Source organism: Lactuca serriola, chromosome 8 (assembly GCF_051521515.1).
Source record: "Lactuca serriola cultivar US96UC23 chromosome 8, Lser_US96UC23_V15, whole genome shotgun sequence".
Taxonomy (NCBI): Eukaryota; Viridiplantae; Streptophyta; class Magnoliopsida; order Asterales; family Asteraceae; genus Lactuca; species Lactuca serriola.
The window spans coordinates 43,177,569-43,202,622 of record NC_136415.1 but is presented as its reverse complement, the minus strand read 5'-3'; positions in this window follow the sequence as shown (position 1 = coordinate 43,202,622).

The following is a 25,054-nucleotide window of genomic DNA, read 5'->3' as shown; positions in this document are numbered from 1 at the left end:
ACAAATAGTGATGTAACTAATGAGGGTTTTCTAAATAATTATCTAGATAGTTCGTCTAATAATTATCCACTTACCCTAAATTCTCGTATAGAAATCATAGTTGGACTCCATCCCCTTGACAACCAATATCTTCTGAACGAAGTCATAGCTGGTTGGTTTGGAGAAGAACCATAGAATGATCATCCTATCCCTTTGGATGATCACCATGATAAAAACCTTTCCCCCAATGCTAATTCCGAACCAGAGGTTGAGAACCTACCCCGAGCAATTCCCTTTCCAATTCCTAACCCTCGTCTTGCTTTTCAAGACCCGACGCCTGAGTCGGTGGAATGCTTAGAAACATGGAGCCAAGAACAAGATCAGCCCATGCCAGTTATTGGCGACCGAAACTTTTACGACCTGAGCAATGGGGGCTCAGCAGGTAGAATCTTGCCAATCATGGTCCGCAGAGTAGCCCAAAATGAGATTCAAGGCAGGTCAGCCCAACATCAGATTGCCGAAGTTGTCACCGATGCGAGAATGCATACCCTCCACACCACTCATCTAGAAGATGCTCACAAGAGATCAGAAAGAAGCCATGAGAACCTGCTGAAAACACTAGCTAAAAACCCGAGCCAAAGTCTTAGAGCTCCAAGTGCGCCAGAGGGTGTACTAGAGACACCTACTTGACATGGAACGTCAATTGGTCGAACTAAGAATTCACCAGAGGAATTACCGTCGCCAGTAGTAGACGCTTTACTTTATTTCCCTTAAAAAAAAGGAAGAGGAATCGTATTTTCTGTCTATGCCTGGTGTGGCATTTTCTATGAAATTATCTGGTACCGTAAGTACTTTAGTTAGGTCTTTATGCTGTCAGGAACTATCTCCTGTGGATATGATGTAAGACCTTTACAAGGTCATTTTCCTGAACCTTTACGCCGTAAATATCCAAGATATTGACAGCCGGCTAACTTTTGTGTCATTTCCTTCATTCAAGTACTCTTATCATACTCTCATTGGAGTCTATCTGAAACCTGCTTTAGTTAAGTCATGGGACCATAGCAAGTTAGATACGGAGACATTTCCAAGTCTCTTTCAGTGGTTGGATTTTGTTATTCACCAATCCACGATACCTCCACTGGTACAACAAACGTCTTGAGAACATTCTACGAACTTACCTCTATTCATTACTAGGACTGCATCATAGGGATGTAGGTCAAACCTTCGCGAACATACTTTCATTCTGTACTAGGACTGCATCATAGAGATATAGGTCAAACTTTCGAGAACATCGTCGTACTCTTTACATGAACAATCTAAGTACATCAGGGTCAACCCTTTATACACACACTTTCATCCAGTACTAGGACTGCATCATAGGGATGTAGGTCAATCCTTTAAGAACATACACCTATTATTTGCATGAACGATCGAAGTACGTCTAGGTTCAACCATACTCGCTCACAAATTCATTTTTTCTTTTCGTATAACAGAATCATGTCGCCGAAGAAAAACGATCAACCCATCTACCAAACACCAACTCTTCAGATCGATGCAGCTACCTTTCAAGCTGCAGTCTCGGCTGCCGTGTCAGCTGTTCTGACCCTCCTTAACGCTAACAAAGCGAATGTTAGCGGGATCGTTAGCAATAATTCCAATCCAAGTAATAGTCAAGTACCTCAACGAGAAACAAACTACCATGACACCCCGAATCCAAAGCCCAAGAATAACAAACGAAAGTGTTGGGCTAAGACTAAAGGCAGATCACCCCAAGGGGCGAGCAAAAGACAACAACATGTGGCAACCCTCGCAGCCACGACTTCTGTACCTCATACTACCATCCCTAACCCGGCCAGACAGTATGCTGGCAATCTCCCAAAGTGTAACAAATGCAAATATCACCATCATGGATTTTGTTGGAAAATGCAGTGCTTAAACTGCAATAAAAAGGGACACACCGTCCGTTACTGCAAGAGTCGGATCCAACACATTACTTCAACCACCAATGTCGAAATCTCTCGAATATGCCATCTATGTGGCGTAATGGGACACTTCAAGAGGGACTGTCCAACAGAGGAGAATGATGGTGAATCCGGAGGAGTTTGACCTCATAATGGAAAGAAACAACGAAGGACCCTACTATAGTATAGGTTCACTTCCAACCGTCAGTAATATGTGTGTTTTTATAAACCATCTAGAACTAGTGCAACTAGAGTCTTACCTTTTGTGAGATCCTGTCTGTATAAGAATTCTCGTCCTGCGTATACTTGCCTTTTGTAGTATATCATATTCGCAGCAATAGTCTTGTGGTAAATCTAAAGTACCAAAACTCTGTTGATGGTTGCACGGTTGTTTTGTCTGTAAACATCTTTTGTTCAAATCTAATGTCTTTAAGTTTCCTTATGATTATGACATTATCATACTACTTGATTCAATTCTATCCTCACAAAAGCAGCTTCGTACGTACATCTATTCCTCCAGAAATCGTCTTTCTAGCAAAACCGTTATTCCGGAACAACAAAGTACTCGTACATAGAGCACCTCATGTTTCTCACCCTCTCCAGGGAGAAACTTCGCAAACCGCCCGAAGTACCACTCGTTCAATACGTCAAGTTTAATCCAAAGACCCACTGTTTCAAGCTTATTTATATAGGACTCGTATACCCGAGACTACGATTGGTGAGCCTGGTATAGGTTCTACTATGAACTTCAGGACGGAGACTGCCCAAGATTTACAAGTGATTATGCTACCATGCGAATAAACTTAGAAGCCAACACGTGCCCTTTCTGTCAATTGGGACAAGAAAGTCAATGATAGAACAAAAGTACCTATCCTTTTTCCTTAATTCATGAGTAATCATACTTTATTTTAGATCTTCACGTCATCTACTCAACCACAAGGTTATGACTTCATAATCAGTATGAATTGGTTTTGTTCTTATACAAGAGGAAAGGTCACTGCCTATACCTCGAGTCAGCTTAAGACGCAGGAAGTTAACTATACAGCACATAATCTTGAGTCAGGGACAACAGTAATTGTATGGAAGATCTGGAAGCACTACTTGTAGGATACAAGATGTACTATCCTCACAGTCCACAAAAACATTCAACATACGTTCGACCAAGAGGAGTTATCACACCGGTGAGGCCAACAAAAGAAACAAAGTCGTTCCCCGCTAGTGAAAGGTTCGATGGAAGGCCATGCGAGGATCTAAATTCACTTAGGAATACGAAAGATCAAACAAAACTTCTATCTGTAGCGTAGTATCAATTCTGCTTAAACTCTAATTTCGGGACGAAATTCCCTCTAACGGGGGGATGATGTGACAACCCGATATTTCAAGACAATATGTTGGGACGCAAATCAAATTTAGGTCAAAATATAACTTTCCTAAAATCTTTTTTGGATTAAGTAAAGTAGTAGGAATCGTATCAAGGTTTTCGTGCATATAAAGAACCCTAAAATCCGAGTTATAACGAAGAAGTTATGACCAACCGAAGATTCTCGGCAAAACCGGCATCAGCGATTAAACGTAAAACGCGAAATTTCGATGCAATAGTTTTTTAGCCTTATGTATCTAAATGAAAGTTATAGACAACCTCAAGCTATGATCGTACATAAAAAGAACGTCCAAATCTGACTTCGGATGTGAAAGTTATGAATTTTAGAAGAAATTCCTTAATCGCGTCATTTTATTTAATAAATAATAAAAATAACTTTGGAATTTGCCAACGGATTCTTAACGAAATTTGTAGATCTTGGTCTCACCTTCGCGTGGATATAAAGAACGTCAAAAACGGAGTTCGTATGAGGGAGATATGAATTTTAGAAGTTTAATTAAAATAAATATAAATTTAATTATAAACTCCCGGTATTATCCGAAGGGGAGTCATCGGATAGGGCCGAAGTACGCCCTGCGTACCTTCGTACGCCCCGCGTACTGAGATCAACGGCTTCGGATCGTCCACGTCGCCAATATCCGAAGAATCTGACCCGTCCGACCCGTCCGAAGCTCCGACCCGCCGTCCCATCCGACCCGCGTACCCAGCAACCCGTCCCATCCGAAGCCGAGGCAGTCGAGGCTTCGGTCACGCATGACGTACGCGTACGCGCTGCGTACGAGCATATGCCCCACGTACGGAGGCGGTTCAGCCTTCCTACAAATAGGATGTGAGGCTTTCCGAAAAAGTTGCTCAATTCTCTCTTTTCTCTCTCGATCTTGCCTCGTTTTTCGTGCCCGTTCAAACCCGAAGCTCTGGCCTTTTTACTCAAGTCCCGAGGGTCGATTTTACTCCCGAGATTCCCGAGAATCCCGAGAAAAATCCGTTTCCCGAGACGAAACTCTGCCCGGTTTTCCATCTCGCTATCTTCAAACTTTCAGGTGAGTTCATACCCCTATAATCCACACTTTTAAATGTTTTATAAGTATTTTTATATGCTTTTAAGGGGGGGAATACAAGTAAAACACACGATGATTTTCGTATGTTATATAAAGTTTCATTTTACACTTTCTATCAATAGAATCGCATGTGATTTATAATCATTACAAAGAAACTTTCGTATGCAAAATGTATCACGATAACATCATATCTTTCGGAATTGAAAAGTGTTGTTATTTATATATAAATCAACCACTCCGCTTATACTTTATGTATATGTGTCCACCTTTTATACTACAAACATACGATTGTTTTGGGACACTTCTTATTAATAAATCAATCTTATGTGATTTATAACTAGTATACAAATGGATTTACTACAAGTTTAACAGTTTCACTAGACATATTACTTCAAATGACTTTCTTAAACGTTTTTACATGATTAAAGCTCGTTATCAAACTGTCTTACATACTGTAAGCTTCCTTTCAAAATCGGTTACAAAGGTGTTTTCAAACAATGGTTTTACGTGTACTTAAACTGTCTTATCAAACAAAATAATTTCAATCATTTTATAAACTGACATCAAGTCACAAATCTTTATTAGACTTTTCAACGGTTTTACAAAACTTCTTTATGCTTTTATATTATAAATTGCATGCCTCTATATGTATAGTTATATAAGAAATGTTTAAAAGACTTAGAAAGGTTATCCACCCTATTTCCTTTTCGCGGCTTGAGATGTGGTCTGGTGGGATATTGGGTGTTCGTCCGAAAGTCGTTTAAATATTAGTTATATATCATGTATACATATATGGTCATAAATGTTCCATCAGTTAATTTAGTTCCGATACAAATAGATATCAATGGTGTATAAACCTACTTGGTCACTCATCAATTACATTCTAGTAAACTATTATAGGAATAGTTTAGAGTAAACAAAACATTTTCACTACTACAAGAAATTAAACCAGAGTCAGTTCATTCATGAGTCCAGACTACATGTTATATGAAGGAATACTTTTACATGAATACATATACATGAATACTTTTACATAAACATTATATGGCAAATTACTACTACATGTTATATGAAGGAATACTCTTACATTAATACTTATACATGAATACTTTTATATAGACATTATATGGCAATTTAATATTACATGTTATATGTCTAGATACGGTTATATTGTTCGCGTTTCTATCTTTACCTTGTGATTCAATCACATCATCAACGAGGTAGACTGGGACTTTATCTCCTAGTACCACATCATACTTTGAGGGACTAACCATTCCGACAACCACTGCTAGCTACAGAGGTAAATGAACAATCTACGGATGTTCTAGGTTGATACCATCGTGGGTATACATAAGGGACTAACTATTCCTAAACCCGACTGTTAGCAACAGAGGTAAATGAACAATCTACGGATGTTTTAAAGTTGATACCATTTCAGGTATACTTAAGGGGCTACTAATAAGAGTTAAACAAGGAAAAACCATCACATTTTCAAGAGATGCGTACTTTCAAAACAGTCAGGTCTAGGTAAAAGACTACTTTCAAAACATTCGAGTCTTGGTAGAAGACTACTTTTATACTAGTAGGAAATATGGGATTTTCTAGAGCTTTTCATACTTATACTAAATGTTTCATCATTCATTTACCACTTTTTCATATCAACTAATTAAAGCAATGACATTAAATACTTATGAACTCACCAGCTTAAATGCTGATCTACTCTTTCAAAATAACTTGTATTCTCAGGTTACAAATAGACAGGTGTCGATGCAAGGTTTAGAGAAGACGGAGCATTCAAGACTCGTCTTTTATTTTGATAAGTTATCATCATGTCTTGTACTATGAAAGAAAACACTTGTAACTAAAATTATACTATTAATGCAATGGATGATGTTGTTGCTTGTTTACTACTTTACATTTGTTGTGGTGCATACATGACGTCCTCCGCCCCAGAACGTTTCCGCCGTTCTCGGTTTTGGGGTGTGACATCTAGCAAGTATAGTAATGTAAGCGTTCTAGTATAATTGTATATGTTCTCGTCCTAGTATAGATGTATATGTAATGTACAGTAATGTTCTAGAAAGTATTGACTCATGAATGAACTGACTCATTGTATGATATCGCGTTCTAGTAATGGTTCTAGTATCTTCCTGAACTACCCATATGGTAGCTTACTAGTAATCTAAGTGGTACGTATGGACGTGGATGTACACCCTTGCTATCCAAGGGCATAAGATGAACTGGAAGGACCCTTTTATGACTTTATATGTACACATGATATATAACTAATATTTAAACGACCTTCGGACGAGTATCCGATATCCCACCAGACCACATCTCAAGCGCGAAAAGGAAATAGGGTGGATAGCCTTCCTAAGTCTTTTAAACATTTCTTATATAACTATACATATAGAGGCATGCAATTTATAATATCAAAGCATAAATAAGTTTTGTAACATTTGAAATATAAATATTAGTCTAAGGAAAGATCGACTTGATGTCAATCTGTAAAACAATTTGAAGGCATAAGTCTGATAAAACAATATAAGTACAAGGAACATTTGTTTGATAAAACAATATAAGTACAAGGAACATTTGTTTGAAAACACAGTTGTAAATAAGTTTGAAATATGATGACAGAGTAAGAAGTACAGTGTAATAAGTATTTTGAAAACATATAAAATGTTTATAAAAATCATTTGAAGGAAACTGTTTGGTAAAACGGCTAATGAGTAGCCAAATCTTTTGAATGTTGTATATTAATCACATGTGATTGATGAAATAAGTAATATAATCCTACTTACTAATCACATGTGATTGACATAATAAGTAGCATGATTCTACTTGTATCCCCCCCCCCCATAAAACATTTAAATAGTTTAAAACATTAATTAAGGGGTATGAACTCACCTGCAGTATGTGACTGGAAATGAACGGGCTGTTATCGTACGGAAGGATCAGACAAGTGCTTGGTGTCAAGTGATGACTTAGACACACACAATGATCCTAATTACATATGAAGACATATGTATATAAATAATTAGAGATTTAATCACTAACTATACAAGTATAAACATTTACGCGCGAGGTCAACACTTTTGGTCAAGTGCTTGGAGGCTAATGGGTTACAACAAAGGAGTGCAATGCCCCTAATGGAAGTTTAAGGTCAAAAGACCATATTCATTAGAGTTTACGGCCCAAGGGAGTAAGCTCCTAGCCGTAAACTCTCAAACAAGTCATGAAATGGAGTTTAGAAGTACTACAACTTTAGAGGGGAATTGCTTCAAGGCTAGACAAGAGTTTAAGGTACCATATTGACTCCTAAGGGGAGTTTACGGCCCAAAGACCCTTTTCCCTTGGAGTTTACGGCCGTAAACTCCCTTGGGAGGGTTCTTATTGTCCTTTCAAGTGTCTAACAATTCTAGGAACAAGTCTAGGCTTCTACCATTTGCTTAAGGAAGGTTTAAGGCACTAAATGGGACCATTTGATGGAGTTTACGGCCATAGAACTCTTTGGGCCGTAAACTCCCTCACACATGAGGTCCTAAGAATTTTAACTAGTCCATATCTCATCTAGGTACTTGCCCTAAAAGTTTCTTGGCCTAAGGAAGTGTCTAGGGTGCTCTTTGTCCCCATTAAAGGAGTTTACGGCCCAAGAAATACTCTTGGCCGTAAACTCTTCACCACTTATGCTTTTCATGTGTTATCTAGGTCCTAAACACATTAAGGTACATGCCAAAAATGAATACTAAGCCTTAGGAAGAGTTTGAAGGCACTTTGGAACCTAAAACTTGGAGTTTACGGCCCAAGGAGTTTCTTGGCCATAAACTCCCTTATAGAAATGGTTTCTAAGGGTTTTGATGGAATAAATCATGAGTTTAAAGCTTCTAGGTTTTTGTTCTAAGGCTAGGGATCACAAGGCACTCATTTGTGCCCTTTACTTGGAGTTTACGGCCCAAGAGGTGGTTCCTTGGCCGTAAACTCCTCAAACTACTTGCTTTTGATTTGTTTCTAGCCTCTAATGATCATACACTAAGTCCTTAGTTAGATGCCTAACACGAAAATGGGACTATGTGGCCTTTAGGCTTGATTTTGGAGTTTACTCCCCAAGAACGTTCTTGGGCAGTAAACTCCCGGATCTTGTGTTTTGGACATGTAATCAATGTTATAAAGCATATAACAAGTATTAAAACACATTTAGGGAAGTAGACTCACAATGTGGGATGAAAACCCGAAGATCCGTGAGAGAGTATTTGGCTTTTCTCTAATTGGAAATCAAATAATGAACCAATTTGGTTTAGAATTCTATTTATAGTCCAAAGATTTTTGGCAGAAAATATTTCTATTCTCGGAATGGATTCTAATGACCTAGAGTAATGGATTTACAGTGTTGCACAAAATCCTAGTGCAACCACTCTCCTAATAACTCCTTAGGTGTAAAACCCTAAAACTGCCAAACTTATTCCAAAAGTTTGAATTTTCACTGTAACTGCTTTACTACTATTGGATTGCACTGGTTTGATTTAGAACAGAAATTTCGGGTTGTCACAACTACCGAAGGGGATACGTATATTAGTGATGGTACACTAATAAATCTAGATGAACCTAATAGCTATAAGGAAGCCATGGCAGACCCAGAGTCTGTAAAATGGAAAGAGGCGATGGATAGCGAGATTCAGTCCATGTATGACAACCAAGTTTGGAATTTGGTTGACAATGTGCCCGAACGTAAGACGGTTGGGTGCAAATGGATCTTCAAGAAGAAGAATGACGTGGATGGGAATGTGCACACGTATAAAGCACGACTAGTGGCGAAGGGCTTTACTCAAACTCTCGGAGTTGACTATGATGAGACCTTCTCACCAGTTGCTAAGATAAAATCTATTAGGGTGATGCTAGCCATTGCTGCATTTCATGATTATGAGATATGGCAGATGGATGTCAAGACTGTTTTCCTTAATGGGAAGTTGGCTGAGGATGTTTACATGGCTCAACCAAAGGGTTTCATCGATCCGAAGCATCCCAATAGAGTGTGCAAGCTAGAGAAGTCCATTTATGGACTTAAGCAAGCGTCTCGCAGATGGAATCTTTGCTTCGATGAGAAAGTCCAAGAGTTTGGATTTGTACGAAGTGAAGATGAATCATGTGTATATGTCAAGGCTAGTGGGAGTATAGTTAGCTTCCACGTTTTGTATGTCGATGACATACTGCTCATAGGAAACGACATCCCGACTTTGCAGGTGGTTAAGTCCTGGCTCAGGAAGTGCTTCGCTATGAAGGACCTCAGAGAGGCTTCCTATATTCTGGGAATAAGGATAGTGAGATAAAGAAGTAAGAGACTAATAGGACTTAGTCAGAATACTTAACTAGATTAGGTACTAAAACGTTTTAGTATGGAAAACTCGAAGAAGGGAGAACTACCTGTACAAAGTAATGCCAAGTTGAGTAAGACTCAAAGCCCGAGTACTGAAGCTGATATAGCTGAAATGAGCCGGGTACCCTATGCTTCCGCAGTTGGCTCAATCATGTACGCTATGACTTGTACTCGCCCTGATGTGGCCTTTGCTTTGAGCATGGTCAGTAGATATCAAGGGAACCCGGGCAAATCTCATTGGATTGCGGTAAAGAATATACTTAAGTACCTTCGGAGGACCAAAGAATGGTTCTTAGTCCTCGGAGGGAGTGATGACTTAAAAGTGCGAGGGTATAGTGACGCCAGCTTCCAGTCCGACAGGGACAACTATTGTTCGCAATCGGGCTGGGTCTTTACCCTTAATGGAGGAGCAGTAACTTGGAAAAGTTCCAAACAAGAAACTGTAGCTGATTCAACGTGTGAAGCAGAGTACAGACAGAAGACCGCTCTTGTAATCCCTCTGTTAAAATCTGGAGTACTGAGCTGGTGGAAGTTACTGGCTGGTTCAATGCCCAAGGGGGAAGCTAGCAAGATGTCTTGGGAAGAGTTCGTGGTGCAAATGAAAATGCAATACTAATCTGGGCAGGATCTTCTGGAAATCAACAATGAGTTCCAGAATCTAAAGAAGGGAAAATTAAGCATCACTGAATACGCTACAAGCTTTACAAAGAAGATGAAGCTTATTCCATACCTAATTCCAACTGAACTTTCCAAGGTCAACAAGTTTGCCAATGGATTACCAGTGGACTTTGGTCCGATAGTCAAGCAAGCAACCACTCTGAAAGCTGCCATCTGGGCAGCCAAGAATGTTGAGACCCAAATAAGGGAAAAGGGTCTAGAGAGAGTTGAAGTTGGAGGGAAAAGGAAACACGAGGGATCTTCAATGATCGAGAAAGAAACCAAACTCTCGAAATCAGGAGGAAAAGATGAAACCAAGTGGTGTGAAAAGTGCAAGAAGAAGCACTTCGGAAGATACGATGGAGAAGTGACATGTTATAAGTGTGGTAGGACTGGTCACTATTCCAAATATTGTACGTTCGACAATAGGAAGTGTTACGAATGTGGAGACGGTGGTCATATTTCGAAGAACTGTCCATAGAAAGACAAAGCTGCAAAGAAAAACGTACCGCCACAGCCAAGGGCATTCCACATGATCCTCGACGAAGCGAATCAGGGATGTGGATTTTATATCCAAGGATCAAGTTATGAAGTAGCAGTGCGAATAGTAACTTATGATGTAGCCTATTAGAGGCATAGTATAGGGTGAACTTGAACTTTTGTGTAATAGTTTCATGAAATAATATAAACCCTGGTTTTGTTATCTGATGTGTTAAATGATTATATGATTTATGTATAGTGACTTGGTTAACTGCGAGACAATACTTGGGACGAGTATGAGTAGGTGTGAATGGTAGTAGAGATCTATACTACCGGAAGCACAGGACTCGCACTTGGATCAGGGAAAGTCGCAAGGTTACCAAGAAGCTAGAAATTGTTTATGTTTTATTCAAGCATGTCATTACCATTGTTTCGGTAATGACTAGTAAGATGGTTGTTATTTCGACCCTAGTGGTCATATCAATTGAGTCCGACTATGATGAGAGGTCATCGGGACACGACCCATCGGTCTATTACAATAGATAAAGGAATATATTTATCCCAGGAAGAAGAAGGAGTCCACAATAAGGATTTATTTTGTAACTTGAAAGTTACGATTGAAAGTCCAAAATAGTATGAAGAGCAGATGAAAGATTGAGCATCACGGTTATTACTTAGGATGGAGAGATAACTTATGGAGTCAGTATACGAATCCTATTTCGTTGATGATTTCGGTACGTAATCATCCTAAGGGGGAGATAATTGTAACGCCCATAGATCAGGGCTAGTTAATTTAGAGACGATAAGCGTCAAAAATGACTTTTTGATGAAAGATTATTTAGAATGATTAATCTTAACTAAGTTATAGTACATGTTACAAGGATTACGTACATATAAAGAACGTCGAAATCCGAGTTATAACGAAAAAGTTATGGCCTATCGAAGTTTCGCGACAAAACCGGCACGACACAGCGCGACGTAAAAAGTGAATTTACGTTAGAGCGATATTTGGCCTTAGCGATCTAAATGAAAGTCGTAGAATACATTAAACCGTGAGTGTACATAAAAAGAACGTCCAAATCTGACTTCGTATGAGGAAGTTACGATTTTTCTAAGTTTCGACTTAGCAGTATGCAGCCCGAATACTCGATTTAGCTGAAACAATCTAAACGAGAATCAAAGATCTCGTTAATTGTAGTGCAACGATGAAAAGATAGGCAAAAATGGACGTCGGATGAAGAAGTTATGAATTTATAACGGAGTTTTCCTGTCCCGGCCTACTAGAAATAAATTCAAAATTAGTCGATGGAGTCTAAACGAAAGTTGTAGAGTGTAGTCTCACCTACGCAGGGATATAAAGAACATCAAAAACGGAGTTTGTATGAGGAAGATATGAATTTTTGAAGTTTATTAAATATTTTCGATATTTAATTTAATTATAAAATACCGATATTATCCAGGGGGGGGGGGGTCAGCGAGCTGATCCAAGTTATGCCCAACATAACCTTAAATTACGCCCAGCGTAATTCGTAGTTCCAGCCCTTATAAAAGGATGTCGAGGGCAGCCGAGTTCATTGCTCATTTCTTCCCTTTCTCTCGCGTTTTTGCATCGTTTTCGTGCAAGAATTATCCCGAAGCCCCGGTATCATTCCCGAGCCCCGAAGCAAGTCCCGAAGCCCCGAAGATCCCGAGAAGTGCGATTCCTGAGCCGAAGCTCTGACCGCGAGTAGCCAATTGTTGTGAAGATCTTCCAGATCTACCGAAGAATACTACTTTTGCAAGCCGTAGTGATGTCCGATCATCTTCTGATCAAGTGAGTGTGTGGTTACTCTCTTCTAAACACATAAATATAAAGTATTAGCTATGAAATACATGCTTTGTGTTATATATTATTTGTCTATTTGAGATGGGCTTGGAATTGATGTTATTATATGGGTGTTAAATGATTTAAACTATATATATATATATATATATATATATATACATACATATATATATATATATATATATATATATAATTTATATCTACAAATATATTGGGTAGAACATGGGTAGATGAAATAGTTGATATGTGTTGAAAGAATGTCATAAGAGATAGGTGAGGATATAATGGTGATGATAATTAGGTGATGATAGATAGGTGACGAATTACGAGTCCAGGCGATGTTGTGGCTACGTATTCATGCGATGATAGTCTATCCCTTATTATGAATTACGAGTCCAGGCGATGTTGTGGCTGCGTATTCATGCAATGATAGTCTAACCCTTATTATGAATTACGAGTCCAGGCGATGTTGTGGCTGCGTATTCATGCGATGATAGTCTAACCCTTATTATGATTTACGAGTCCAGGCGAGGTTGTGGCTGTGTAATCATGCGATGATACCCTAACCCTTACTAGTCACATATTGAGGGAGTGATCCTCGAATTAGTATTGCCTATATGATGCAGGCGATGATCCTTAGGAAAAGTTCTTAGGAACAAACATATAAGGAAATAGATGTAAGGAGATGAGAGGTAAACATGATATAGGAGATGATCCTTAGGATAATATCTTTCGAGAAGATTAAACGAAGATAATGGGGATGGGTAATTGGGTTGATTGTTAGATGATTAAATATAATAATTATATTATTGTGGGTTGAAAACCCTATACACTCACCAGGCTCCCAAGCCTGACCCACTCAGTTTTCTTTGCATTACAGGTAATGGAACAAGAGTATAAGTTGGTGGACTTAACGAGAGGTTTTGGATTATAGATCTGTAGTTATAAATAATTGTTGTAAGGTCTATTTTATATTGTTTATGCTTTTGGTCTGTATCGGAACATGACATCCCGATGTTTTATTATTAAATGAAAATACATTCTCTTTGAGAAATGTTTTGATAAGTTATTATCATATTTTGTTTTGGGAACAAATTCCACAACCATTTTCTTTAAATGATCACTCTGATTTATAAAACAAAGCATAAACAAATCAGTCTTTTTTGGCCGTGAAATTGGGGATGTCACAGATGTAACTATATTTGGTAAGTATTTGACCCGGTTGTGCATGGTCCTTTTGGGTTGCCTTCACCATAGCAACTTGACATGATGATTTGTTAAGAGAGAAGAGATATTATTGTTAATATATTACGAGAATAATATATTAAAGGAATAATATTGTTATTTGATAAATATAAATCATATATTAATTAAGAATTAATGTGGTGACTTAAAGAGGTTAATTAAATAAAGGGGCATAAACTGTCAAATGTGTGATAGTTGTGTTTTGGGCTATGTATCCTTATAGATAATGGGGTGGATGAAATTTAGGGTTTGGGAACCTTAAAATCGTCCAAGCCTAGTATCCAGGAGGATCTTGGATTGCTTAGGGCCTAAGTTATTCAATTAGGGTTAAAGGTGAAACCATAGTATCCCATAGTATAAATAGACCCCTAGGGCGAGGGAAATCGGCACTCATGCAAGGCAAGAAACCCTATGGCCGATTTCTCACCCTCCTCCCTCTCTCTCAAGATCATCTTCTTGCTAGTTGGTGTTTGTAAGTCATTAGAGGAGTGAAATTGTGACTCTAAGCTCCAAGAAGAAGAAGTATCAAGCAAGTAATCCAAGGTATTGTTCTAGATCCAATTTTATATGATTAGAATCATTTGTTTACATTAGATCTAGTATTGTAAGTCTTGTATTCAATGCATGTTCAATTAGAGAAACCTAGATCCAAGCAATTAGGGTTTGAATGTGCACATAGGAATGTTCTTGTTGCTCAAACCCATCAAAAAAATCATTGAATTCTAGTGAATTTTATGTTGATTGATATTACATATTTGATTTTATGTATTTATAGAACTGTGACCAGATTATATATCCTCAACTAATATGAATTCTAATGGAATTTGTTGTTACTGATGCAGCTAAAAAGTATAAACAAATGCAACTGTAAGAAAAACAGGGAAATAAATTTTTACAGATAAAGGTATAAATTGTAATTACTTTTTGATTAAATATTGAAATTTCTTTTGGTAACTTCTAAATTCTTTTAATAAATATTCTTATTGTTTTTATTTGATAATTTTCTTCATACAGATTCAGGGGATCAAGATAGCGTTAAAAAATGTATGAACACCCTTGATGGGTTTTGGTCATAAGAACATCCTATGTGCTCATACAAACCCTAATGCTTGGATCTAGGTTTCTCTATTGTAAATGCAAGTTATCCAAGACTATAAACCCTAGATCTAGCATATGATAATCAATATAACATATAATTAGGGTTTAGATCATACCTTGATTGTTATGTAGCAATAACAATCTCAATTCCTCCTTGTATTGACTTTAGAAAGCTTAGAGTCACAAATGTCACTCCTCTAATGGTTCACAAACACCAAGAGCAATAGGATGAAGAGGAGAGAGGAAGGAGGCTGCCCTAAAACGTGTGAATCCCTTGAAGGAAGCTTGTCCACGTTTTTGAGCCTTAAGGGTTCTTTATATAGAGAGACTATTAGGGTTATCTAACAAGGAAACCCTAATTTGGATGTTTAAGCCCTAAGCAACCCATGGATTCCTTTCCTTAAGGCCTTGGACAATTTCTCATGGGTTTCCCCATAGAATTCATCCACTCCTTAATATAAGGCAATCGATAGCCCAAATTGCAATTATCTTATAATTATAATTCTAGTCCCTTAAGTTTAATTAATCTCTTTAAGTCATAAACTTAATTCTTATTAATTCTTGACTAATAGTAATTGAACAATATGATTTCTCCTTTAATATATTATTCTCATAATATATTAATAAATCATATTTAATCCTTTCTCTCCATAATTCATACTATCAAGTTGCTTTGGTGAAGGCAACCCAAAAGGACCATGAACCATCGGGTCAAGTACATACCAAAATAGTTATGGACTTAGACACTAATCCAACAGTCTCCCACTTGGATAAGTCTAATAACTATTCTGCGTATGACTTCAGATCCTGATCTGCAATCGTAGCTTTCCAAAGCCGCTGTCAACTCTGATCGTATCAGATACGTGTGCCCTTCAGATAAGGGATCATATATTCCTCCATTCTAGATATCGTAAGACATGATTTCTAATCATTCTCTTTGTACTATTTCTCGACTTCCGATTTATGACGACTGACTAATTGAACAAATCAAATTAACCCTAGCCAGGCCGAGCATTTACGTTTGTCTTCACTAAATCATCGAGGGGCCTAAAGATATCGCTTTTATCCTACTTTGGATAAAAGGAACGGATAAACTTTGATACAATGCTCGCTTGCACTCACTCACCGAATCACACACAACAATATGTTTTATGACACCAAGTTACAAGTGCGTTTACATATTATCAATGTGCAACCGATTTGCAAGATACAACTCACACATCTCGGTTTCAAGAATATAAGATGTTATCGTCTCACCAATCACTCGTGATGCAATTCATGGAGTGATCCAAGTGAGCGTGGGTTTAATCCAATGCTCAAATCATATTCATAAGCACTCATGAACGTTGCAGCAACCATTTGCTTATGTCTAATACCTTTTAGACAAGCTACACACCAATTCACGACAGTCTTCATTCATACCTACTTCCAACGTATGAACGAATGTGGCCCGTTCGAATAATTTGACTGTTCTTAACCAATTAAATTATTCAGGAAGTCAAAACATGCAAAGTGAAACACAAGAATAATACTAATCCCATATGGCCTCAAACCTTTGAGTATAAATAAAACACCTTTTGTTTATCACCACATCGATTACTCATTATTTGTTGTTTCGGTTAATCAACTTCTTACTTGAATTATTACACTTGTCCCATGCTCTTAGCATGCACACAATGTTTACTTATGGTTCTTACTTTGTGAAATAGATCAAATGATCACATTTCCAATCATACTCATTTCACAACTCCAGATCCTTTTCCATAAGTCAAAGAATCTCAAATTCTTGCTACTTATAGAATATGCTAGATTCTAACATTCTATGCAATGATCCTTTCGTAATATCACTGCACCAAAGTCACAAAGACTATTGCCAATGAAATTACAAAGTCCTCTATCCGAGATTGTTACAAGACAATTCCATAGATGTGATGTCTCTCACTCAAAGTACATTCTTTTGAACATCCTTTTGCATAAAAGTTTCTAATCTAGTCATAGGTTTTCAATATTCAATTCCCAATATGGACACGTTTCCATATTTTCCATATGACAACTCATTCTTAATAGAATCTTATCTATTCATAATAATGTCGATATGGTCCATCCAATATGGAAACATTTCCATATTTTCCAATACTATACTTCCAACTACTCACAAGCGAGCAATCCTCGACGAACTTTGGATTGTTCTTTGATAGTTGTTTAATTATCTTAGTCAAAAACCGATTCTTGTCCTTTTTCCCTCTAAATGCGCTAGACATTTGGAAAATTTTAGAATGGTCAAATATTATAGCATTTGCAATCGATCCTATACCCGAAGCGTATGGGACACGATGCATAATGTCTTACATAAGGATTTGATACTTTATCAATCTTTTGCCATAATGTTTTATTTGCTATGTTCTCAAAATTCGAATTGTGAAGAGGAATGCCGTAATCATAATCGAAATTTTAAGAACACACTTTGTACCTTTGACTAAATTTATTAACATTTTTCAACCTAAGCCTTTAGATTTGAAATGAAGCATAATATTCTCTCCCTAAATTATAGCAAAACAACTTTTCAACTCTTACAACTTTGCAAAGTATAACTATTGTTTTCTAGAATTAATATTGCTAACTTGCAATACTTTCCTTAATAATCATACAATCATAACATTTATGCTCCCACTATCATGATGATTATTATAAACATAACACTTATGCTCCCACTAGCTTTGACATGTATTCAGAACCCAACTTAACTTCCAGAAAACAATACTTATTGAATTTCTTAAGTTCATATTTCTAATAACTAATGCTTTGATAATCCTTTATCTAAGCTTATACACCTTTGCCTTAGATAGCTCATATGTGTGTCTAAACAATTCAGACTAATTGCCAAACCTCACAATTCGAATCATGGAAAGGGATACCGTAACCATAATCGAATTCGAGAATTCAATTTCACAATCACTATCTTCTTAAAATCTATCTTAGTGAAAGCATTTCCTCACAGTCATTTTCATGAAGGAGTGAATCTTATGACACTTCGATTTTAATGGTGTATGTGTTCCTATCCATGTGAATTTGTCAAAACCAAAGTTTACGACAAATTCAAACTCATATGGATCGAACTTTCTTAATCTTGATTTCTTACCTTATGGTAGCACAGCTGCCCACCATGTCTTCCAAGTAGTTAAGCAACTCACCCTTTCCTATCAATGTACCTTTCATTGATCAAGGTCCTTGCCTTTTATGCATTCAAACGAGAACTCATAGGACTCACATGCATAATTAACTCAATTGGAACGACACAGAAACAAAATAGCGTCAACACGATAGGTTGTAAACCTCAACTCGTGTGCTAGTGATGATTGATAAGGTCTATTTTGATTTGTTCTTGAAACCTTTCAAGACCATTAAGACTCCCACTGACTCCTTGACATATAAGATTCTCTTGTCAATAAACATTTCTTGACAAACAAATATTCAAGAGTTAGTGCAGTTTTTATCAAAACATTTCATAATTTGGTCCTAGTTGGTCTTTGTCTTATCCAAGACATCACAACTTTCCACATTTGACGAATGTTATAAACCTTCTTAATACTTTTCCCTCAATGTCACAATCTTAACTCCAAGACTTTGTTTTGGAACGAAGTATGATTGACTTCTTGATTTAACCATTTCTTCAATTCTTGATTCCTCTTTTCAGACATACAATTGTACTAAGACTCACTTAGAGGATCAATTGAGATATGGTTCTTAATCATTAAGACCTGTCATAAAGCATAAAAGGTACTCTCCCTTCCTCTTAGAATGGAGAAACTCTTATCTTTCTGCCTACTTGATTCTTCTTATTCGTTCTGCTATTGATTTAAACCTTTTCCAATCAATTGAGATTTACACTTAATCTTATAATTATAATCATATTTACTAAACCTTTAATAAATCATGACGAATATCTTTGGTATTCTTGTGGTGGACTTTGATCAACACACAACTTTGTGTACTAGATCTCCTAGTCCTTTCACTTGACACTTTGTCAACGAATTAATCTAATTTCCGAATATGAAATTTCTCATTCATCATGCAACCAAGTTGCATGATTCCAAATTTCTGTCCAATTGAAACTTGGGCGATGAGAAACTCTCCTATTTGGTAAATTCTCGACATTTCCATAACTAAGAATCATATCCATTCGTTGTAGAAATATGCAAACAACAATTTTCATAACGATTTCATTGCAAGGAAATAAACAAATAAATAAATATGTCAAACAAAATTTATTTTATTCATAAAAGCAGCGGAAAACATGTGTCCTTACAATGCAAAATCCATTGAAAACTATGTAGTCAAGTATTCCTAACAATTCTATAACAACTATCTAAGCTCAAAATCTAATCTCCTAGTCCATGCAATCGAGATCCATTTCTTTGTGATTAGACTCATCTTGCTCTTTCATCAAGCTTCCTTTCTTTTCACCGATCCTGCAAAACATTCAAATGCGATCTTATCACATCATGTATTAAGAATCAACGAATAGGAACTTAATGGAGTTAGATAGTGGATTTTACCTGAAGCACAGCCATACTCTTTGACTCTCCCATCTTCTAGAATCTTCAGGCTCTTAGGGCAGACTTCTATCCAACGCCCTTTCTCTTGGCAGCAAACGTAGGTCGCTTCTCTTAGAACGTCCTCGGAAGCATGGTTGGTTGACTTTCCCAACAAATACGCTCCATTGCTTTGCCACATCATTTCTGATTCAGCAACAATGAGCATGTAAGTTAGGTCAATGAGGTTATCGTCATGATCCATCATATAATACTTTCTTTTGAACTCACTATATGATTCAGGAAGTGACTGCAGAACCCAGTTCACAGCCAACTTATCGGGGAATGACGTACCCAACATTACCAACCTATCGATGTGTGATTTCATTCCTAGAACGTAGGCACACACGGGTTTACCATCTTCTTGTTTCATTTCTAATAGGGCTTTAGTGATATTGAACCTTTCAATTCTTTGATCTTGTGGGTTAGGGAGAACAATTGGAGGAGGTGGAGGAAGTGAAGCATGATTTCTTGTTCCTCGATCGAATCGTGGAATACCATCTTCATGTGGAATGCTTGTTCCATGGGATTTGGGAAAACCATAGTTGTCGAACTTTGACATCTACAAAATGAGACAAAAAGAATTCAAGTTAGTTGATTGATTTGTAACATCCCGGAATATCAAGGGTAAGGTTGAAGGGCTAAAAGAGTAAATTGGGAAGGGGAACTCGGCGAGTCCATGGCTGGACTCGGCGAGTAGGGTCGTGACTTTGGTCGTGTGTTAAGTGGCCAACTCGGCGAGTCAGACGATGGACTCGGCGAGTAGGCGCTGAGTGGAGAAAACCCTAAATCCGGAGGTTGAGCCCTATATAAAGAACATCATATCTTCTCCCCAGCCTCCTTATCATTCCTTGAGTTCCAGAAGCCCTAAATTCGTGAGGAGACCCCATTGTTGAGTGAATTAGAGCTTGGAGAAGGATACTTGGTGCTTTAAGCTTGAAGATTGGAGGCTTGCATCAGGAAGCTTGAGGGGAATCAGGAATCTACAGTTGGTTGGGCTCATTCTAAGTGTAAGGAACCATTTCCTTAAGCTATTTTCTTCATGGGTTCATGTGTGGTGGTTGATATGACATCTAAATTGAGATAGAAGCTTGGATCTGAGGATGCTACTTCAGATCTAAGCTTGGGATGGTCTTGTATTTAATAAAGTCCCTGTTAATGAGTGATTGAAGGAGCTATCTTGTCCCAAACCCAAACCCTAGAGTGAAAATGCCTAGATCTCCTTGGATTCACGTAAAGTTTGCCACTTTACGTGATGGATGGCCTTAGGAAGGGTAGATCTATGGTTTGGATCATCTACATGGCTTGGAAAGCCTCGGTATGGATTCAGACCCGGTGGTACTCGGCGAGTCACATAGGTAGACTCGGCGAGTTGCTTGATGATAGGCTGGAACTCGGCGGGTTGGAAGAACAACTCGGCGAGTAGGATGAAGATGGCCTGGAACTCAGCGAGTTGGAAGAACAACTCGGCGAGTAGGTTGAAGATAGCCTTAGACTCGACGAGTCTGTTCTTGGACTCGGCGAGTCTTGTCGAAGAATCCCAATCTTTTCTGGTTGAGCTGAGAATCGGTGAGTCAAGGGATGACTCGGTGAGTTATGTGCGAGTGGACTCGGAGTTGCTGAACTCGGCGAGTCTTGGGGTGACTCGGCGAGTTGAGTCGCGGATTGGGGAAATTCTGAGCATGGGGACTCGGCGAGTCATCGGGTTGACTCGGCGAGTAGAGTCAGTCAGGGGTTGACTTTGACTTTGACTTTGACCAAGGGTTGACCAATGATTTCTAGGGGCATTTTGGTAATTGTTGAATATTGTTTTGAGTTCAGTGCCTTGGTGGTTGTTCAGTGGTGGAGATCGTGTCAATGATCGGAGCAACTTGGGTTATCTGTTCAGTCGGCAGTTTCGAGGTGAGTTATCCTCACTATATCAACAGGGTCTAAGGAACCAAGGCCGACCCTTTATCGGATTGAGATCCGGGTATTTGTTGTTTGTTATTGCTTTGATATGTTGCATCCTGGTAGCTAGGATGGTATATGTTAGAGACCTGGTTGAGATCGGTATCCTGAGATGTAGGGTGATACTATGCTAGTGACTTGTTAGGTCGGTATCCTGGTTAGGATGATGATATGTTATGTGATCTGTTTGATCGGTTGGTTGACTGTGAATTGTTATATGATTGTATGTTTATGTGTACTTGGTTGTTTGGAATGGAGTTGGGTTGAGGCGGGTCCTGCTTTGTGCTGTAGGCCAAGATACCCAGGGCGGACCGGTTGTCCCGAAGGCCCAGCGAGCTGTTCGGATAGGCTGTAGGCCCCAAGAGGGCGGACCAGACGTGCCGAGGCTCGGAGAATGGACCAGGCCGACTGAAGGCCCGGTGCGGGCGGACCAGTCATACTGTAGACTCAGAGAGTGGACCAGGTGGATTGAAGGCTCGGTGCGGGCGGACCAATCACACAGTAGACCCGAAGTGAATGGCTGTTCTGTGATCGGATATGAAATGGCATGTTATGCGTGTATGGTATACGTGGTTGGTATTTTGGGGATATCTCACTAAGCTTTCGGGCTTACAGTTGTGGTTTTATGTTTTTCAGGTTCTTCAGGAGACTGTGGCAAGGCAAAGGTGTGATCGTACCGCTCGTCATGTTTTTGGTTGTGATGTGATTCTGGGAATACTTTAAATAAACTATATTGAAAACCTTTTTGTAATAACTTTAATGGAATCGGGTTGTTTTTGAAAAATTTAAATTGGTTGGAATTTTTCGGTCGTTACAAGTTGGTATCAGAGCCTTGGTTTGAGTGAATTGGAGGAACACTCGTGTGACTCCAGTCTCAAATCGAAGAGAGTTTTCAAAAGAGAATTTAAAATGGTTTTCAAAATGAGTATAGGAGGACGCGAAGGTACGATCAGCCGGAGCCAGTAAGTAACCCCAAAATAACATACATGATATTTGTTTTTGATCTTTGTTAGAACAGCATGCTAGTGCTAGGCTAGGGATCTTCAGGATTTCATGATAATGTTGTCTGATTTGTGATGCCTGTAGCCTAGGGTTTCCTTGTGAGAGATTTCTAGTGTTCCTCTAGTAGTGAGGGTTGAGCGTTGTTATGCATGTTTTCACTAGGTTGTTGTGGTAGTACTTCATACAAATATGTGTAGGTGTGGAAGGTAGTATAGGCCAGTACTACTGAAAGCACAGGACCCATACGCGTATCAGGGAAACCATGACCTCTAGGGTTGGGTTGAGAGAGTTGGTTCCCGGGATAGTGGGAAGTGTCTGAGGTTTTGTGGTGTTTTTTAGTATGGAGATTCCAAGGCATGCTGGGAGTGGATTCGAGTCAGGATCGGGAGCAGGAGAGGGAGTTCCGGGCGGGTCTGTGTCGCCCGAGGTTATTGGTCAGATGAGCACGTGCGAGTTGGATACGACGATTCGTGAGATCCTGCGTGATGAGATTGTTGCGTTGTTCCGGGCTGAGTTGCCGGAACTGTTTGGGTCGATCAAGACCGCCATGGTTGAGTATTTTGATGAGCGCTATGCAGCTCTCTCAGAGACGGCTGCCGCGGCGGCTACAGCGGCTGTAGCAGCGGCATGGGGAGGAACTGGTCGGGGTTTTCAGTATCGGGACTTCGATAATACGAAGCATCCCACCTTCGATGGAGTTCAGGACCCGATTGTTGCTATGAGGAGGTTATCGGACGTGGAAGGGTATTTCTTCACGTGTTCATGCCCTGCTGATCAGAGGGTGAGGTGTGCTCTGAACCTATTGAGGCTCGGAGCGAAGGATTGGTGGAGATTGACCACGGGGTCATATTCGGATGCGAAGAGGGCGGCGGTTTCATGGGATCAGTTTAGAAAGATGTTCAGCACTCGTTATGTTCCGCGCGTTGAGAGGGAGAGATTGGCTCAGGAGTTCCTTAAGCTAAAGCAAGATTCGGAGTCGGTGACTGAGATCACCAGGATGTTCACTGAGAGGGCGATGTTTTGCCCTGAGTTCGCTTCGGAGCAGGCTCAGATGTCCCGATATCTGAGCATGCTTAAGAAGGATATCAGGCAGTTTGTGTCTACGTCGAGGTGCGAGACTTTGTTGGAGTTGCAGGAGGCCGCCAGGCGGTGCGAGTTAGAGATTGAGTTGCAGATGCGTGAGTTGAGGCAGGCTCCGGTGCAGTTGCAGCCAGCGCCAAAATGGTCCAACACCGTTGATTCTAGAGTGGGGGATCTGAGTAGCCACACTTGTGGGAAGTGTGGGAGGAGTCACACCAAAGTTTGTAGGTCCGGTGGTGCATGCCACAAGTGCGGAAAGGAGGGGCACTATGCGAGGGATTGTCGGCAGTCAGCGTCGGTTCGGGATTTGAGGATTTGTTATCATTGTCATCAGGTTGGACATTTGAGGGTCAACTATCCACAACTCCCTACAGGATCGGTGCAGGCTCCAGTACCGGCCACTTTGAGGATCACGGGTGGAGGTCAGGGTGGAGCGGAGCCCCCAAGGGCTCAGGGTCGTGCTTTTCAGCTTACAGCAGAGGAGGTCAGAGCAGTGTCGGATGCAGCTGTGGGTATGTTTCCTTATTGATGTCTTGTTATCTTGTGATTATTGTGGAGTATTGTTTGTGTGCTATTATCTTTGTGTGGTTTTCGGTGTGGTATTCGTTTTTCTTGAGAGTTGTGGTATGGTTATGGGTTATTGTTTCGGAATTTCGTTGGTTATCATTTACGAGGGTTATTAGTGGAAATCTGGCGTTGGTCTGAATGTCGGGTAGCATCTGCTTTCTGAGGAGTGGTTAGCTGCAGATTGAGTTTCTTTCGAGCGGGATGATCAGTGTGGAAATGTGATTTTTGGTGAAGGTTGTTAGTGCTAGTGGGAATCCGTCCGCATGTAAGTGATGGTTTTGTGCAAGGTTGTTTTGGGTGGTTGGTGATAATGACCGGTGGTTGATAATTAGTGCTATAAGTGGGGGAGAATTGGAAAATTCTCCGGAAGATCGATGAGCATGTGAGCTTGCTTAGCTGTTTAGGATTCAGTAGTGTTCTGTCAGCCCAGAGTGTAGGCTGGTAGGAGTAAGTGTCGGGCATGCGGGGCGGGATACAAACCTAGGGCATTTGATTGTGAAGGGCCTGGGATCAGGCCGGGATCGATTATGTGTGATGGAGATAGAGTTCGGAACCCCTAGAGGGCTAGAACAGTATCACTACAAGAAAAATAGCCTTTAATGACACGCAAACAACGACACTCGCAGATTTAGGATACGCATTCTTGTGTGTCCATAAAAATAATGTTAGGTTTCCAAAAACTGAAGGATAGAGGACACGTATTTTGGCGTGTCTTTAAATTTGTGTCTAAAAAAAACACGGAGGGCACCTTTTATAAATAGTGTGTCGTCTAGGCCTGTCGTTTTATAATATTTTAATGAAACAC